The following is a 12,931-nucleotide window of genomic DNA, read 5'->3' as shown; positions in this document are numbered from 1 at the left end:
ACTTGCCTCACGGATATGCCATGCCTCAACAAGGGATATTAGAGATAGAATTGTTTGATGTATGGGGAATTGACTTCATGGGTCCATTCCCACCATCATACTCAAACACTTACATTCTGGTGGCAGTGGACTATGTATCTAAGTGGGTAGAAGCAATTGCTACACCCACTAATGATACCAAGACCGTGCTGAAATTCCTCCAGAAACACATCTTCAGCAGATTTGGTGTTCCCAGAGTACTAATCAGTGACGGGGGCACTCATTTCTGCAATAGACAGCTATACTCTGCTATGGTTAGATATGGAATTAGCCACAAAGTGGCAACTCCATACCATCCACAGACAAATGGGCAAGCTGAAGTCTCTAACAGAGAGCTAAAAAGAATTTTGGAACGGACTATGATAGCCCGAAGAAAGGATTGGGCAAAGAGCTTGGATGATGCTCTGTGGGCATACAGAACAGCATTCAAGACTCCTATAGGAACCTCTCCATACCAGCTGGTGTATGGGAAGGCCTGTCATCTGCCCGTGGAACTGGAACATAAAGCCTACTGGGCAACCAGATTCCTAAACATGGATGCTCAGTTAGCTGGTGAAAAAAGATTGCTCCAGCTAAATGAGCTAGAGGAGTTCAGACTCAATGCCTTTGAAAATGCAAAAATTTATAAAGAAAAGGCAAAGAAGTGGCATGACAAGAAGTTGTCATCCAGAATCTTTGAGCCAGGACAAAAAGTTCTGCTCTTCAACTCTAGGCTCAGACTGTTTCCAGGAAAACTTAAATCCCGGTGGAGGGGTCCGTATGTGATTACAGGAGTGTCACCATATGGATATGTTGAGCTTCAGGATATTGATTCTGACAAAAAGTTCATTGTTAATGGACAGAGAATCAAGCATTATCTTGAAGGCAATTTTGAGCAGGAATGCTCAAAACTGAGACTTGAGTGATTCTCAGTAAAGGCCCAGCTAAAGACAGTAAAGAAGCGCTTGCTGGGAGGCAACCCAGTCATTAGAAGGTTATATGTTTTGTTTTTACAAAGGCAAGTATCAAAAATGAAGGAATTCACAGAGTTACAGAAGGATTCAGCGCAAAAAGCAGAGAAAAAGAGCTTACTGGCGAAAAAACGCCAGTAAGGGGCATTTTGGGCGTTAAACGCCAGAATGGGCACCATTCCTGGGCGTTTAGCAAAACGCCCAGTGATAAAGGGAATCCTGGCGTTTAACGCCAGCCAGGGCACCTGGCTGGGCGTTAAACGCCCACAATGGGCAACAAATGGGCGTTAAACGCTAGAATGGGTGCCATTCTGGGCGTTTAACGCCAGAAAGGTGGGGGGACCAAGATTTTGTTTTCAAATCAAATTTTTTTTTCAAACTTTCCTTTTCTTACCCGTACTTTTCTACATAAATACATCTCAACCTTTCATCATTCACTTTCAAATCTTCAAAAATCAAAAATCATTCTTCAAATCTCTCAAATCAATCCCAAATCTTGTTTAAAAACACACCCTTCTCTCAAATTCTCTCCATATCTTCTCAAATCCCCTTTCAATTTTTCGAAATCTCCTTTTCCCCCTTATAAAACACGTTTGGCCTCCTCATTCCCCCACACCATTCGAATTTGCTCTCCTCCTCTCTCTTCTTTCCTTTCTTTTGCTTGAGGACAAGCAAACCTCTAAGTTTGGTGTGCTTTTCCGTGATCACTAAGCCAAGATTCATCAAGATCATGGCTCCTAAGGGAAAACAAACCAATTTAAGAGGAAAGAAAGAGAATAATCCAAAGAATCTTTGGAATCAAGAGAAGTTCTTAACCAAAGAACATGAAGACCATTATCACAAGATAATGGGTCTGAGGTCAGTGATCCCGGAAGTTAAATTTGATCTGAAAGAAGATGAATATCCGGGGATCCAAGAGCAAATTCGAAACAGAGAATGGGAAGTTCTAACCAATCCTGAGATAAAGGTTGGAAGGAATATGGTTCAGGAATTCTACTCAAATCTGTGGCTAACAGATAAGCAGAGAATGACTGGAACTGCTTACCATACTTACAGAACCATGGTCAGATGGAAAGTTATGTACTTCCATCTGGACAAAATAAGAGAAATCTTCAAACTGCCTCAACTGCAGGATGATCCTGAATCCTTTAATAGGAGAATGGTGAGAGCAGATAAAGGGTTGGATCAAGTTCTAGAGGACATATGCCTCCCTGGAACTAAGTGGATAACCAATTCAAAGGGTGTCCCAAACCAACTCAAGAAGGGAGACCTCAAACCAATTGCAAGAGGGTGGCTAGACTTTATTGGGCGTTCCATACTGCCCACTAGCAACCGTTCTGAGGTCACCATCAAGAGAGCAGTGATGATTCATTGCATTATGCTTGGAAAAGAAGTGGAGGTTCATCATGTGATTGCTTGTGAGATCTACACAATTGCAAATAAGAATTCCACTGAAGCCAAATTGGCTTATCCAAGCTTGATTTCCTTGCTCTGTAAAGAGGCTGGGGTAAAGATGGGAGTAGATGAATTCATACCCATTGAACATCCAATCACCAAGAAGTCAATGGAAGGACAAATGCAAGACAACTCTATCAAGAGGAGGGCGCAGGAATTCCTCCCTGAATTCCCTAAAATTGACTACTGGACCAGCCTAGAAGCATCTATCATCAAGTTACAAGAAACTATGGAGCAACTGAAGGAAGAACAGCAGAATCAGAACTGCATGCTCTGCAAATTGCTGAAAGAACAAGAGAAGCAGGGGCGTGAACTCCAAGAATTGAAACGCCAAAAGCTCTCCTCTCAAGTTGAGGGTGCATCCACTTCTCAAAATCAAGGTTGTTGAGTCCTAACTCTGTCAAAACCTCTATCATTAGGAGCCTAGTTTAAATTTTTGTTTTCTAATTTTTTTTAGTCTCATCTTATATCTATTTTTGAGTCTTGTTCTTAATTCATAATTAATAAAATTTAAAATTCATGTCTTAAAGCTATGAATGTCCTATGAATCCATCACCTCTCTTAAATGAAAAATGTTTTAATCACAAAAGAACAAGAAGTACAGGATTTCGAAATTTATCCTTGAAACTAGTTGAATTAGTTTGATGTGGTGACAATAATTTTTGTTTCCCGAATGAATGCTTGAACAGTGCATATGTCTCTTGAATTTGTTGTTTTGAGAATGTTAAAAATTTTTGGCTCTTGAAAGAATGAGGAAAAAGAGAACTGTTATTGAGGATCTAAAAAAATCATCTAATTGATTCTTGAAGCAAGAAAAAGCAGTGGATACAAAAAAAAATGTCGAAAAAAAAGGAGAGAAAAAGAAAGAAAAAGAAAGAAATGAAGTTGTGATCCAAGGCAAAAAGAGTGTGCTTAAGAACCCTGGACACCTCTAATTGGGGACTCTAGCAAAGCTGGGTCACAATCTGCAAAGGTTCACCCAATTATGTGTCTGTGGCATGTATGTATCCGGTGGTAATACTAGAAGACAGAGTGCTTTGGGCCACAGCCAAGACTCATACACTGGCTACGTTCAAGAATCATTATACTTAACTAGGAGAATCAATAACACTATCTGAGTTCTGAGTTCTTATAGATGCCAATCATTCTGAACTTCAAAGGATAGAGTGAGATGCCAAAACTGTTCGGAGGCAAAAAGCTACTAGTCCCGCTCATCTAATTGGAGCTAAGTTTCCTTGATATTTTGGAGTCTATAGTATATTCTCTTCTTTTTATCCTATTTTGATTTTCAGTTGCTTGGGGACAAGCAACAATTTAAGTTTGGTGTTGTGATGAGCGAATAATTTGTACGCTTTTTGGCATTGTTTTTAGTATGTTTTTAGTATGATTTAGTTAGTTTTTAGTATATTTTTATTAGTTTTTAGCTAAAATTCACTTTTCTGGACTTTACTATGAGTTTGTGTGTTTTTCTGTGATTTCAGGTATTTTCTGGCTGAAATTGAGGGTCCTGAGCAAAAATCTGATTCAGAGACTGAAAAGGACTGCAGATGCTGTTGGATTCTGACCTCCCTGCACTCGAAGTGGATTTTCTGGAGCTACAGAAGCCCAATTGGCACGCTCTCAATGGCATTGGAAAGTAGACATCCTGGGCTTTCCAGCAATATATGATAGTTTGTACTTTGCCCGAGATTTGATGGCCCAAACCGGCGTGGCAAATCAGCCTCAGAATTTCCAGCGTTTAACGCTGGAACTGGCATAAAATTTGGAGTTAAACGCCCAAACTGGCATAAAAGCTGGCGTTTAACTCCAGAAAAAGTCTCTACACGAAATGCTTCATTGCTCAGCCCAAGCACACACTAAGTGGACCCAGAAGTGGATTTTTACATCATTTACTCATTTCTGTATACCCTAGGTTACTAGTTTACTATTAATAGGATCTTTTGACATTGTATTTGTGCCTCATGACACTTTACATGTTTCTTTGTGTACTTTCCACGGCATGAGTCTCTAAAACCCATGGTTGGGGGTGAGGAGCTCTGTTGTGTCTTGATGGATTAATGCAATTACTACTGTTTTTCATTCAATCATGTTTGCTTCCATTCCAAGATATTACTTGTTCTTAAACCAGATGAATGTGATGATCCGTGACACTCATCATCATTCTCAACTATGAACGTGTGCCTGACAACCACCTCCGTTCTACCTTAGATTAAGTAGATATCTCTTGGATTCTTTAACCGGAATCTTCGTGGTATAAGCTAGAACTGATGGCGGCATTCAAGAGAATCTGGAAGGTCTAAACCTTGTCTGTGGTATTTTGAGTAGGATTCAATGATTGAATGACTGTGACGAGCTTCAAACTCCTGAATGCGGGGCGTTAGTGACAGACGCAAAAGAATCACTGGATTCTATTCCGGCCTGATTGAGAACCGACAGATGGATAGCCGTGCCGTGACAGGGTGCGTTGAACATTTCCACTGAGAGGATGGGAGGTAGCCACTGACAACGGTGAAACCCTTGCATACAGCTTGCCATGGAAGGAGCCTTGCGTGTTTGAAGAAGAAGACAGTAGGAAAGCAGAGATTCAGAAGATGGAGCATCTCCAAAACCTCAACCTATTCCCTATCACTGCAAAACAAGTACTTATTTCATGTTCTTTTACTTTTCACAATCAATCCTGATAATTTCTGATATCCTGACTAAGATTTACAAGATAACCATAGCTTGCTTCAAGCCGACAATCTCCGTGGGATCGACCCTTACTCACGTAAGGTATTACTTGGACGACCCAGTGCACTTGCTGGTTAGTTGTGCGGAATTGCAAAAGTGTGATTGCAATTTCGTGCACCAGGCCCAATAAAAACTTCAAGTTGAGTTCTCTGTATTGTGAGGAGCTAAGTTTTGTGTTGCACACCAAACCATTTCAAGGGTGAATATGGAACTCTAAGTTTGGTGTTCCACCAAAGATTCCAGCTAAAGAGTGCATTGCAACCCTTCAGTGAGAAAGCATTGCTCTAACAACCATAGAACTCACTTGACAGAGGTTTAACCTCTAATGCATAGTTTGTCTTTTTAGCTCATAGTTGTTTTCTTAATAAAAGCACATGAGGTTTCTTCATGTATTCAATTTACTGTATTGGGCAATGAACTAAGTTTGGTGTTCACACACCAAATCATGTTCAGAAATTCACAAGCATGCATGCATGCTAACTATTTTCCAAGTGCTTGGGGAACAAGCAACTTCCAATAGTGTTACAGGAATTTAATCAATCTCAGCGAATAATCATACCTCATCATCCAAGGAGACAAGCAAGGATGCAAATGCTAGGACAATAATGCCAAAGAAGACATCATGAGGTTGTATTGAACTGTCTCAAGTTGCACTGCTTTAGTTAAAAAAAATTGATTGAATATTTTCCTAGAAACATGTATATTCTGCTTGTTCCTCTTTATTCACATCAAAGTATGCTAGTCTAAATGTCCCTACTGCATTTCTCATCTTGCTTACTTGAATGATTGTCCTTTAAGCCAATCAAAAATAAAATGTTATAAAAAGAACAAGAGTGGAGTTATCTTGTGAAGTGAATTCTGAATGTTTGTGGTAGGATGACTAATTAGCTAAGTTGGTTCACCAACAAGGTAGGAAGGCAACTATCTATCCTGAATCCTATGCTTGAAACATATCCTATGAGACTAACCAAATAATGAAATCCCAATAAGAAGATAGAAAGAGCAATAAAAGTGAAAAGGAAAGAAAAATAATGAAAAATAATGCTAGGTACCAAGAGTTTGAATATTGAGGCATGTGTCTGTGGTGTTCATGTGCAAGGGATATGCTTGGATGAATAAGCTTTTAGGGGTGCCTTATCACTTGGTAACTTGGGTTAACTAATCCAGGATTATCACCTGAAAGTCCACTATCAAGAGTAACCTTTGCTATAGAACACGTAGCAACCCAAAGAGGCACTGGACACCAAGGTCTCAAGAAAGAAAAATAACAAACCATGTGCCTGTGGTGTGTATGTATGGGGGAAAGAGACTTGAGGGTGTAAGCCCTTAGGGGTGCCTTAACACCTAGCACCTTGAACCAACTGGTTCGGGAGTTCTGGCTGAAAGCTTATCTTAAAGAGTCGCCCTCTTACAGAGCACTTAACCTAAAAAGAAATCCAATAAATCCTAGAAGGGAAAGGAGGATCAATAATTAGGAAGTCTCAAAGGATGTAATCAAACAAGTGTTCAAGGGCATGATAAAGGCCTGAAATCTAGTAAAGTAATGAACTTAAGTTGCTATGCATGAAACCCCATAAACCAGGAATTTTACTTTTATTTTGTTCATCTTGTCTCTTTCATTCATTCTTCTTATGTTTTAGTACTTGCTTAGGGACAAGCAAGCTTTAAGTTTGGTGTTGTGATGCCAGGGCATCTAGGCCATTTTTACTGACCTTTTCTTTACTGTTTTAGGGTAGTTTCATGCATTTTCTTAGTGAATAAGGCAAGTTTTGGATGAAAATACACTTACACATTGATTCAAGCAACTATTGTGAATTTTACATGATTTCATGAGGATTTTACAAGGATTGAATGACAAATTGATGATGCATAATCTCCTGACTTGGGCTAGAGCTTTGATGCACTTTATTTGCTTGATTTCAGGAAGCAAAGAAGAACCACGTTAGTAGCCACGTTAATCTAATTAACGTGACCACTAACGTGGAATAGGAATGAGCTTGCAACATTAATGAGAAAGGTAGTCGACAATAACGCCTGCGAAGCCATCATAAACCCACGTTAATTGCCACGTTACATTAACGTGGTAGTTAACTTGGAGATAAAGGGAGCTCCAACGTTAGTGGTAAACGTGAACACCACTAACGCTACAAAGTGGCAATTGGCCACATTAAGAGTCACGTTAACCTAGTTAACGTGAACTCTAACGTAGAAGGGAAGACAAACAAGAGATCCCACTTATCATGAAATCACTGAGATGCCTCAAGGGATGCACTTTCCTCCACAAAACTATTGGGAGCAAATCAATACCTCCCTAGGAGAATTGAGTTCCAACATGGGACAACTAAGGGTGGAGCACCAAGAACATTCCATCCTCCTCCATGAAATTAGAGAAGATCAAAGAATCATGTGAGAGGAGCAACAAAGGCAAGGAAGAGACATTGAGGAGCTCAAGCACTCCATAAGATCTTCAAGAGGAAGAACAAGCCGCCATCACTAAGATGGACCTGTTCTTTAATTTCCTTGTTCTCTATTTTCCTGTTTTTTGAATTTTAATGCTTATGTTTATCTATGTTTGTGTCTTATGATCATTAGTGTCTTAGTGTCTATGCCTTAACGTTATGAATGTCCTATGAATCCATCACCCTTCTTAAATGAAAAATGTTCTTAATTGAAAAAGAGAAGAATTGCATGAATTTTAAATTTTATAACAGATTAATTATTTTGATGTGGTGGCAATACTTTTGTTTTCTGAATGTATGCTTAAACAGTGCATATGTCTTTTGAATTTGTTATTCATGAATGTTGGCTCTTGAAAGAATGATGAAAAAGGAGACATGTTACTGAGGATCTGAAAAATCATAAAAATGATTCTTGAAGCAAGAAAAAGCAGTGAATACAAAAAAAAAAGAAAAAAGGGAGAAAAACGAAAAAAAAGAAAAAAAAGGAAAGAAAAGAATAAAGTTGTGATCCAAGGCAAAAAGAGTGTGCTTAAGAACCATGGACACCTCTAATTGGGGACTCTAGCAAAGCTGAGTCACAATCTGAAAAGGTTCACCCAGTTATGTGTCTGTGGCATGTATGTATCTGGTGGTAATACTGGAAGACAAAGTGCTTTGGGCCACGGCCAAGACTCATAAAGTAGCTGTGTTCAAGAATCATCATACTTAACTAGGAGAATCAATAACACTATCTGGATTCTGAGTTCCTATAGAAGCCAATCATTCTGAATTTCAAAGGATAGAGTGAGATGCCAAAACTATTCAGAGGCAAAAAGCTAAAAGCCCCGCTCATCTAATTAATACTGATCTTCATGGATGTTTTTGGAGTTCATTGCATATTCTCTTCTTTTTATCTTATTTGATTTTCAGTTGCTTGGGGACAAGCAACAATTTAAGTTTGGTGTTGTGATGAGCGGATAATTTGTACGCTTTTTGGCATTGTTTTTAGTATGTTTTTAGTATGTTTTAGTTAGTTTTTAGTATATTTTTATTAGTTTTTAGTTAAAATTCACTTTTCTGGACTTTACTATGAGTTTGTGTGTTTTTCTGTGATTTCAGGTATTTTCTGGCTGAAATTGAGGGACTTGGGCAAAAATCTGATTCAGAGACTGAAAAGGACTGCAGATGCTGTTGGATTCTGACCTCCCTGCACTCGAAGTGGATTTTCTGGAGCTACAGAAGCCCAATTGGCGTGCTCTCAATGGCGTTGGAAAGTAGACATCCTGGGCTTTCCAGAAATATATAATAGGCCATACTTTGCCCGAGATTTGATGGCCCAAACTGGCGTTCCGAATCAGCTCAAAACTGCCCGGCGTTAAACGCCGGAACTGGCACAAGAATGGGAGTTAAACGCCCAAACTGGCATAAAAGCTGGCGTTTAACTCCAAGAGAAGTCTCTACACGAAAATGCTTCAATGCTCAGCCCAAGCACACACCATGTGGGCCCGGAAGTGGATTTTTATGTCATTTACTCATCATTTGTAAACCCTAGGCTACTAGTTCTCTACAAATAGGACCTTTTGCTATTGTATTTTCATCTTTAGATCCTTTGATCATCCTTAGATCTTTGAATCTTTTGATCACGTTTTGGAGGCTGGCCTCTCGGCCATGCCTAGACCTTGTTCTTATGTATTTTCAACGGTGGAGTTTCTACACACCATAGATTAAGGTGTGGAGCTCTGCTGTACCTCGAGTATTAATGCAATTACTATTGTTCTTCTATTCAATTCATCTTATTCTTGTTCTAAGATATTCATTTGCACCCAAGAACATGATGAATGTGATGATTATGTGACACTCATCATCATTCTCACTTATGAACGCGTGCCTGACAACCACTCCCGTTCTACAAGCAAACAAGGCTTGAATGTTTATCTCTTGGATCCCTTAATCGGAATCTTCGTGGTATAAGCTAGAATTGATGGCGGCATTCAAGAGAATCCGGAAGGTCTAAACCTTTTCTGTGGTATTCTGAGTAGGATTCAATGATTGAATGACTGTGACGAGCTTCAAACTCGCGATTGTGGGGCGTTAGTGACAGACGCAAAAGAATCACTGGATTCTATTCCGACATGATCGAGAACCGACAGCTGAATAGCCGTGCCGTGACAGGGTGCGTTGAACATTTTCACTGAGAGGATGGGAGGTAGCCACTGACAACGGTGAAACCCTACATATAGCTTGCCATGGAAAGGAGTAAGAAGGATTGGATGAAGACAGTAGGAAAGCAGAGAGACGGAAGGCACAAAGCATCTCCATACCCTTATCTGAAATTCTCACCAATGAATTACATAAGTATCTCTATCTTTATCTTTATGTTTTATTCATATATCCTCCATAACCATTTGAGTTTGCCTGACTAAGAATTATAAGGTGACCATAGCTTGCTTCATACCAACAATCTCCGTGGGATCGACCCTTACTCACGTAAGGTTTATTACTTGGACGACCCAGTGCACTTGCTGGTTAGTTGTGCGAAGTTATGATAAATAGTTGAGATTGTAATTGAGCGTACCATGTTGATGGCGCCATTGATGATCACAATTTCGTGCACCAGTTAACCTAGTTAATGTGAACTTTAACGTGGGGAGGAGAGTGTTAGTGACAAAGGTAAGTGTCACTAACGCTCTCGAAGATAGGCATGCCCACGTTAAGAGTCACGTTAGTTGTACTAATGTGAACTCTAACGTAGGGAAAGAGGGGCACAAGGCAACGTTATTGGAAAAGGTGATTCCCAATAACGCTTGCGAAGGATCATAAGGCAACGTTAGTGGTCACGTTAGTGCCGCTAACATTGAAGTTAACATGGACTATATGAGGTTGGAACATTAGTGAAAAAGGTGATTGCCACTAACGTTCTCAAACCCACATTCTCACTTAACATTAACATCACTAACGCCCCTGCCTAACTCACACTTTTCTGCAAGCTGAGCCCACTAAAGGTTATAACTGCTTCAGCTCAAGATCTAAGGCCCACATCCAAGACTCGAAGAACTCACTAGAAGATCAAGAAGAATAGTATATATAGGAGTAGTTTTGAACTATAGGGGAGCTTGGCACTTTGGAGAACTACCCTCTGTATATTTACTTTTCTACATTTTCTAGCTAAGCATGTATTCTTTTCTGCCATTTCCCATTTCCAGAGCTATGAACAACTAAACCCCTTTCATTGGGTTAGGGAGCTCTGTTGTAATTTGATGGATCAATTATAGTTTTCATTCTTCTTCTTCTTTCTTCTCTTTTGATTAACTAGAAAGCTTTCGATCTTAATTCAATTGGTTAATTGTCTTGGAAAAGAAACTCTCCATAATTGGATCTCCTTTGAGCCTTGGAAAAGGGATGAGGAGATCATGCTAGAAATGCTTTCTCATGTTGGACCAAATTGGGGTCTGGGCGGATATAGTGACATGTAATCCTCCCAACACTTTGATTTGGAAATACAGGTGGTATAATCAGTGACCACACTTCTTCTCTTCCCATGACCAATTAAATTAAGGAATTGGGCAATTGTTCAACCTTATATAGATTGGGTTGCCAAGGAATTGGAATCCAATCACTTAAGATTGCCAAGGAGATCAATAGATTCTTTGATTGAGGAAGAGATGAAAATGAATTTGATCCGGAGAATACGACATCTCCTGAGCCCAATGAATTCCCCATTTTTGATCTTACCCATTCTCTTTACTTTCTGCCATTTATTTCCATGTTCATCTCCCTGATTCCCCATTTAAGATTTTGTACTTTATTTTGTTGGAATTTACTTTCCCACCATTTAATTTCCTGCAACATCAATTACACTCTGTTTAGCTCAACTAGCATATTCTTCCGACTAAAATTGCTTGACCAATCAATCCCTGTGGGATTCGACCTCACTCTATTGTAAGTTTTTACTTGACGATAATTCGGTATACTTGCCGAAGGGAAATTTGTTGAGAGACAAGTTTTCATGCATCATTGGGCACTTCCTCCATATAAGCAATTATTCTGAACGAGTGTAATGAGCTGAGGCTTCAGCTCAAAATTATTGGCATGAATTGTTGGCTTTAGGATGCTACTACCATAATTCCCTGGATTTGGGTTGATGTAAGAGCCTAAGACTCTCCTTTCTTGCCCATCATGATTGACTAGGCCTCCCCTGGCATGGTTATGAACTTCCTTCTCATGATAATTCTCCATATTCTCCTCTATGTTTGTCTCAAAATACTCTTCCTCTTCCTCAGCACCAACGACTCTCTTCCCTCTTGCTTCCCTCCTTAATCTAAAGAAGGTTCTCTCAGGTTCAGAATCAAAGGGAGTTGAAGCTCCGCTTCTCCTACCTCTCATTCAACCAATTAAGACAAAAAAAGCAAGAAAGAAAGTGGGTGAATGAATTACTTCGTTAGAATGGTTGTTAGTGTGAGTGGTGCAATTGATCAAACAGTTAGAAGTGTAGGAATAGGGATAATCAAAAAAGAAGGAAATAGAGCTCAAAATAAAAAAATAATAAAATAAAAAAATGCTAAATGAAGGGAATTAAAATAACAAGGAAATTAAATTGCTTAATCTAGCTCTCCAATCAATTTAATCACTATCAAATTTAAGCCAATCCCCGGCAACGGCGCTATAAAACTTGATGACTGTCATTCACTACCCCCTTTTAAAAATTTAGTGAACGAGTCCTTTTGGCAAGCGCACCAAAATTATCGTCAAATAATAACCCACAGTGGAGTGGGATCGTATCCACAAAGATTCGCAAACCCGAGCAGTTTTAATTGATTGATGAATTAGTCAAGCGGATCAATAATCCTGTGAAGTGCAGAATTGTGAATGGCATAAGTGTAAATGACTAGAATGTAAAGAAAAGCAATAAAGTGTAGGAATGGAAATTGCAGAATGTAAATTGCTGAATCATAAATGACTTGAATGTAAATGGGAATGGGGAAACTGCTGAAAGCAAAATGAAGCTATAAAGAAATGGATAGATAAGAATGGGGGAATTCATTGAGATTGGGAGATGTTGCATCTTTGGATTAAATCTAGCTTAGATCTTCTTCAATCATGCAACTCACTGACCTCTTGGCAATCATGATTGATTGAGCCCCAATCCCTTGGTGACTCAATCTCTCAGATCTTGATCAATAGCCAATTCCTTAGTCTAATTGCTCATAAAGAGAGATATGCTTGGTCCCTGATTATACCACATACCTTTGTAGATCTAGGTAGAGGTGGGATTATATGTCACGTATCCCATCACCAAAACCTATAATCTACTCAAATGTG

The sequence above is a fragment of the Arachis hypogaea genome, chromosome 4 (genome assembly GCF_003086295.3).
Source record: "Arachis hypogaea cultivar Tifrunner chromosome 4, arahy.Tifrunner.gnm2.J5K5, whole genome shotgun sequence".
In the NCBI taxonomy this organism is placed as follows: Eukaryota; Viridiplantae; Streptophyta; class Magnoliopsida; order Fabales; family Fabaceae; genus Arachis; species Arachis hypogaea.
The sequence above is the reverse complement of the archived record's forward strand: the minus strand, read 5'-3'. Positions refer to the sequence as shown.